Source organism: Hoplias malabaricus, chromosome 13, assembly GCF_029633855.1.
Source record: "Hoplias malabaricus isolate fHopMal1 chromosome 13, fHopMal1.hap1, whole genome shotgun sequence".
Lineage (NCBI taxonomy): Eukaryota > Metazoa > Chordata > Actinopteri > Characiformes > Erythrinidae > Hoplias > Hoplias malabaricus.
The window spans coordinates 7,562,894-7,570,003 of NC_089812.1; positions in this window are offsets into that span (position 1 = coordinate 7,562,894).

The following is a 7,110-nucleotide window of genomic DNA, read 5'->3' on the forward strand; positions in this document are numbered from 1 at the left end:
ATATATGCTTCCAGTAAAATAAATGATGTTGATGCATTCTAAAGCTTTTCCTGCAGGTTGTCGGATCCAAGCTGTTCCATAATGACTGCTGTGGTCAGTGATAGAAGCTCCAGTAATTTTACCATTGATGGTCAAGGTCTCTGCTGCACTGATGACCACTGATTCTGGTTGGATCATTTCAGTTGCACAGAACACACCTGTGGAAAGAGCAGAAGAAGAAAGATCTGAGTACGTTTGAAGCAGTGAATCAGACGAAGTGAAGTGGGGCTTGAGCTGAAAGACTCACGCGAGGCAGTGGTCAGCAGCAGCAGAGAAACTGAACACAACATGTTTGTGCTGTGTTTAGAGGATGGACGCTGCTGCAGAGAGACACACTGCTCTTATGAGGAGAGTCAGGGGTGATTTGCATATCGCTGCTGTGAGACGACAACCTCCTCTCTCCAAAATGGCTACTTTTCAGGAGAAAAACATGATCAACTTTCAGTGTGAGTCAATGGAGTAATGTGTCATTCCAAAGAGCCGGCTCTTGTAAGTGAACGATGAGAGCCGGTTCCTGTCTAAGACCGAGCCATTTTTTCTAAGGCTTGTCATTCAACCAATCAGAGAACAACAAGCAAAGCTGAGAAACTTGGTTTTCCTGAATGCCAATCTGCCTTCCAAAAAATAGTTGAAGAAAATGTTAAATCAATTAAATGTTTGTTGACAGTTGTTTTAATCACTACCGTTGAATGCTGCTGTTTTGCACTCTGCAGAGTATTTGTTTATTTTATTACCCAGAAATGGATGATTATTTAATTTAATAAGCTATTTTGTAATACTTACCTTTTGGGTTCCATTGGCTATATTTCAGAGTTTACAAGTGATTTTTATTAAGGTGTTTAAATAAAAATTCAGTTATTTTTACAATTGAATGTGTGAGTGCAATCAGTGAGTTATTACAAGACAGCCATAAAAACAATTGGCCATTGCAACACTATTCATTATTTTTAATATTGAACAATAATATTTTGTCCATATATTCATGTAAAATGTATGTAATATTGTTCTGTACCCGTGGAAATAAGTGGTAAAACAAAGAGCAATTTAAGAGCCAAAAGAGCCAAAATTCCTATCACTAATTCCAAGCACTTTTAGAACAAACCTATTGACCTGGTCACTGTGGCACTCACATAATGTCAAGGGAAGCTCAAGTTTTGCTCAGACAGTGGTGATATTAAGTTAAAAGGCTGAATGGCTAGATGTAAGGTGTTGTTAATGAGGTGTGTTCTAGATAACAGAACACATTTGTAATGATTTTACAGAAAAAAACTGTAAAGTGCTAGACTTGGCTAGACTTGCCTAGACAATACTTCTGAGAATGTAAGGGTCAGCTTGTGCCACCGGATGCCAGCAGGGGGCGACGGAAGGGAGGCACCGATACTCTGGGAGACTCAATGTTCCAGAATACCAAAGGGTAATTAGTGACAACCAGATGTACCTGCTGGTCCCTGCTTTTAAGGCTGTGGCAAACAGTACACCTCTGTCATACCTTGGTTGATGTTTGACTGGTGGTTTAATGAGGCTGCAGAAATGAAGGGGAAAAATGGGTTTAGCTCAACTCAAAAATAAGAGGAAAAAAGAATGCAAAGAAGAGTTAGCACAAGCAAGTGGGAGCCGCTCTGATCTGAGAGATGAAGCAAATATAAGAAGGAATTCTGAATTCTCTTTTGACTGTTTTTAAAGCAGAAAATATGTTCAGTCCCCATTCTCTGGAGAGGTTGTTCTGTTTTTTAATTTGAATTTTTTCACTTTGATTCATATAATCCACCCTTTGAGTTGTGCCATTTTGGCATTTTTTTTCTTCAAAATTTGTTACCAGTTATTTCTCAGATGTGTGTAAATCCAGAGCCTGTCTCTGTGCTGTAGGGACAGTGTGATGGGGTCATGCACAAAAGTCACCACTCGCCAAACGCTCACTGCCCTTACACTTATTACATTTCTTTATATACACTGAACTGCACAGGTGTGCCTTAGGCCGGCCACAATAAATAATTACATGGGTGCTGAATTTTTTTGTATTAAATACTAAAAATTGACATTGTGTTAGTAAACTCTACTGTAGCCTGCTCTGCTCTGATGATACACTTTAAAAATGAACTGTTTTTTACAGTCCATTTTGATTCGGTAAAGCACTTTAAACTGCCTTTTGTGTATGAAATGTCTCCTATAAATGAACTTGCATTGCCTAGAGACACAGAAATGAAAGGAACTACATCTCCTTCATCCTCCACACTGCAGGGGTTCTTGTACTGCGCTGTAAGCTCTTGTGTCAGTGTGGGTCTCGAGCACAGTAATACACCGCCGTGTCAGTGTCTTTCACACTCGTCATCTCCAGATGCAGCTGGTCTTTACTGTTGTCTCTGGAGATAGTGAATCTTCCTTGGACAGATTGAGAGTAGTACTTGCTACTGCTGTCACCCGCAATAGCTGCAACCCATTCTAAGCCTTTTCCAGGAGCCTGTCTAATCCAGTGCATCCAGCGGCCATCAAAGTCTAGTCCAGATGCTGTACAGGTCAGTTTATGAGACCCTCCAGGAGAAATGACCGCTGCTTCAGACTGGATCAGCGTTTGACCCCAACTCTCTAAAAGAAACAACACATCAATTAATAAAGCAACAGCACGTCCCTGTGTTTCTCACCGTCCAGTTACTTTACAGAACTAGAACATGTCAGTTGTTGTTTAGACTGCACCAAAACTTCATGACGTGTCGATACAAATGATACACAATGTCCTTGTATTGACTTTTTGTTCTGTCCACCTTAAATGACATGTTCTTGGAGCTGACAACAATAACATCCAGTAGAGAAGCAGCAGGATCTTACTTGTAGCGAGAGACATGAACAGAAAGCTCCAGAAGGTCTTCACGTCCATTCTCCAGGTCACTGAGTGGTGTTGATCCAGCATAAAGACTGAGTGGAGACTGGGAATAAAAAGCCTCTAAAGGACTCTGACTTTGCATAGGTCTCTCACTCTGAAGACCCCCTCCAAACAGCCCCGCCCACTTCTCCACATCCTCTACCACTGCTCTGACACCATTCTTTAAAAGAGCAGCCATTTCCTCCAGTGATTCTCCTTCACCGTATGACGCCAGGGCTGCGTATAAACAACAAACCCTTTTCCAGTGCCAAAACAGATCAGAGAGCTGGCAAATGATGAGGAAACATCTTCTGAATTCTATAAAATGTGTATTGGATTAAAATTGTGAACATGGTCTTGAAAGGATTACAGAGTTGTGGATTTGTTTGGATCTGAGGTGAGAGTTGGGCTTGATATTCTTCCCTAAGTCAAAGACAGAATTTTTATGTCCCTTTTCCTCTTCACCTTTTGATGTTCTTTTTTTTTTTTTTTTTTTTTTAAACTTTATTAGTCCATTGCTGCTTAGTGATTGTTGTATGTGATGTATGTAAGCTACTGAGACCTTGAATTTCCCCTGGGGATCAATAAAGTATCTATTTATCTATCTATCTATCTTTGGAACTGTGGATTAGGTGGATGATGTGGATGATAAATGATGATATTTTGAGCTGTTGAGACTTTTGTCATTTTCTGTGAAATTGTTTGGTCTCTGCTTGTTTTCCTGACACTGAGAATTTATTAACTTGTTCTTTATGACCGTTATGGACTGGAAATAATAGCAAGTAAAGTCCACAACATCTGTTTTTGTACAGACTCTTTAATGTTTTGAATGTGTGTGGATAGCGGGCACAGTAATACACAGCTGTGTCCTGAAGCTCCATCCTCTGTCCCTGTAAAGTCACTGTGCTGCTGGATGCATCTTTAGAAATACTGAACCTGCTTTTCAGAGAATTTTTATATGCTATGCCCCCACTACCCCAGATGTGGTTAATCCACTCCAGAGGTTTCCCTGCAGGCTGTCGAACCCAACCCGTCACGTAGCTATTATCAGTAACTAAATATCCAGACACTTTACAGCTGAGGGTCAGAGAGTCTCCTGGCTTTATGACCACTGACCGGGGCTGCCCTAGATCAACATCACATTTCACACCTGCAGCAAAAGAAAGACAAAGGTTAATAGCCTTGTTCATCCCCAGCGTCAACAAACTGCTCAGTTCCAGCTGGACACAGTGATAAATGCTGTGGTGTATGATGGGAATTTTCTGTATTCCAGTCCATAAAGACACTCACAGGTCACTGCTGTGGTCAGCATCAGCAGAAATGTGAAGAACATGGTGCTGTGTTGAAAACACTGTCTCAGTCTCCAGTGCAGTGGACAGGAGAAGCTGGTTTTCATACAGAAAGTACGGTGAGGTCACTTTGCATAAAGGACAGAAAGACAGTGTAAGAATGACCTCATCAGTGCTGATTTTCCGCTCTAACCCACAGTCACATGGAGTTAGTGAGGTCAGGACTGTCATACTCGGCTGCCCTCTAGTGGTCAGGATGGACATCCAGAGGAGTCACAAATACAGCACGTTCACGCCATATCAGAGTTGAGTTCGTCCAACAATTATTTGCACAACAAGGGCATCAATAAGGACTTTCCTGCAGTGAGAGCTTCTGTTTCTCTGGGAAGGCACTCTGTGTTGGAACATTGCTGAGATGGAATGTGTGGATATTGTTTTTCAGATGATGTTGGAGATAATGTTGCCAGATGTTGGACCGGCTTTGATCTCAGAATCAGAAAATCTGAGTGAAATAAAAACATTCAGAAAAGACTCTGTTCTTTATTGATGAGGATGTGTCATTTTATCATCAGCAAATGATCCTACAGTTCAGGGACAGTCTTCATTTAAAGCTGTTGTCAGGCTTTAAACTCTGGAGTGCATATCATCACAAGATTCAAGGAACATGGGGGAAGTCTTTTTGTGTAAAATACAGATGAACTCAGTAAAATTCCAGAATGTTCTCTAGAACACTTTAATTTCTGTACATTCAAACGCAAGTTAAGATTATACTGTGACAGTGGGAGTCTCACAGCACAGAATTATCCACTTCACTGGGATCAAGGCCTTATGAAGTGAACTTGAAGTGGAGTGTATTGGCTTCTGATTCATCAAACTTTATGTGTGTGTGTGTGTGTCTGTGTGTGTGGTGTAATGTAATGTTTTAGAGTCCACTTCTGTGAAGGCATGTTCACACTTCATCATGGTGTGGAGTGTAGGTGAGTAGTTATTGTACAGCACTGTGGCCTTTGTGTATCAGTGTGACTCTCGTGCGCAGTAATACACAGCTGTGTCTCCAGGCTCCAGAGTCTTTCCTTGGAGAGTTACTGTGTTGCTGGACGTGTCTCGAGAGACGGAGAACTTGTTTTTCAGTGAATCTTGAGCATATATGCTTCCAGTAAAATAAATGATGTTGATGCATTCTAAAGCTTTTCCTGCAGGTTGTCGGATCCAAGCTGTTCCATAATGACTGCTGTGGTCAGTGATAGAAGCTCCAGTAATTTTACCATTGATGGTCAAGGTCTCTGCTGCACTGATGACCACTGATTCTGGTTGGATCATTTCAGTTGCACAGAACACACCTGTGGAAAGAGCAGAAGAAGAAAGATCTGAGTACGTTTGAAGCAGTGAATCAGACGAAGTGAAGTGGGGCTTGAGCTGAAAGACTCACGCGAGGCAGTGGTCAGCAGCAGCAGAGAAACTGAACACAACATGTTTGTGCTGTGTTTAGAGGATGGACGCTGCTGCAGAGAGACACACTGCTCTTATGAGGAGAGTCAGGGGTGATTTGCATATCGCTGCTGTGAGACGACAACCTCCTCTCTCCAAAATGGCTACTTTTCAGGAGAAAAACATGATCAACTTTCAGTGTGAGTCAATGGAGTAATGTGTCATTCCAAAGAGCCGGCTCTTGTAAGTGAACGATGAGAGCCGGTTCCTGTCTAAGACCGAGCCATTTTTTCTAAGGCTTGTCATTCAACCAATCAGAGAACAACAAGCAAAGCTGAGAAACTTGGTTTTCCTGAATGCCAATCTGCCTTCCAAAAAATAGTTGAAGAAAATGTTAAATCAATTAAATGTTTGTTGACAGTTGTTTTAATCACTACCGTTGAATGCTGCTGTTTTGCACTCTGCAGAGTATTTGTTTATTTTATTACCCAGAAATGGATGATTATTTAATTTAATAAGCTATTTTGTAATACTTACCTTTTGGGTTCCATTGGCTATATTTCAGAGTTTACAAGTGATTTTTATTAAGGTGTTTAAATAAAAATTCAGTTATTTTTACAATTGAATGTGTGAGTGCAATCAGTGAGTTATTACAAGACAGCCATAAAAACAATTGGCCATTGCAACACTATTCATTATTTTTAATATTGAACAATAATATTTTGTCCATATATTCATGTAAAATGTATGTAATATTGTTCTGTACCCGTGGAAATAAGTGGTAAAACAAAGAGCAATTTAAGAGCCAAAAGAGCCAAAATTCCTATCACTAATTCCAAGCACTTTTAGAACAAACCTATTGACCTGGTCACTGTGGCACTCACATAATGTCAAGGGAAGCTCAAGTTTTGCTCAGACAGTGGTGATATTAAGTTAAAAGGCTGAATGGCTAGATGTAAGGTGTTGTTAATGAGGTGTGTTCTAGATAACAGAACACATTTGTAATGATTTTACAGAAAAACTGTAAAGTTCTAGACTTGACTAGATCTGACTAGACAATACTTCTGGGAAGGTAAGGGCCAGCTTGTTCCCCTTACACTTATTACATTTCTTTATATACACTGAACTGCACAGGTGTGCCTTAGGCTGGCCACAATAAATAATTACATAGGTGCTGAATTTTTTTGTATTAAATACTAAAAATTGACATTGTGTTAGTAAACTCGACTGTAGCATGCTCTGCTCTGCTCTGATGATACACTTTAAAAATTAACATTGAAATAAATAGAAATTGTTTTTTACAGTCCATTTTGATTCAGTAAAGCACTTTAAACTGCCTTTTGTGTCTGAAATGTCTCCTATAAATAAACTTGCATTGCCTAGAGACACAGATATGTAAGGAACTACATTTCCTTCATACTCCACACTGCAGGGGTTCTTGTACTGCGCTGTAAGCTCTTGTGTCAGTGTGGGTCTTGAGCACAGTAATACACCGCC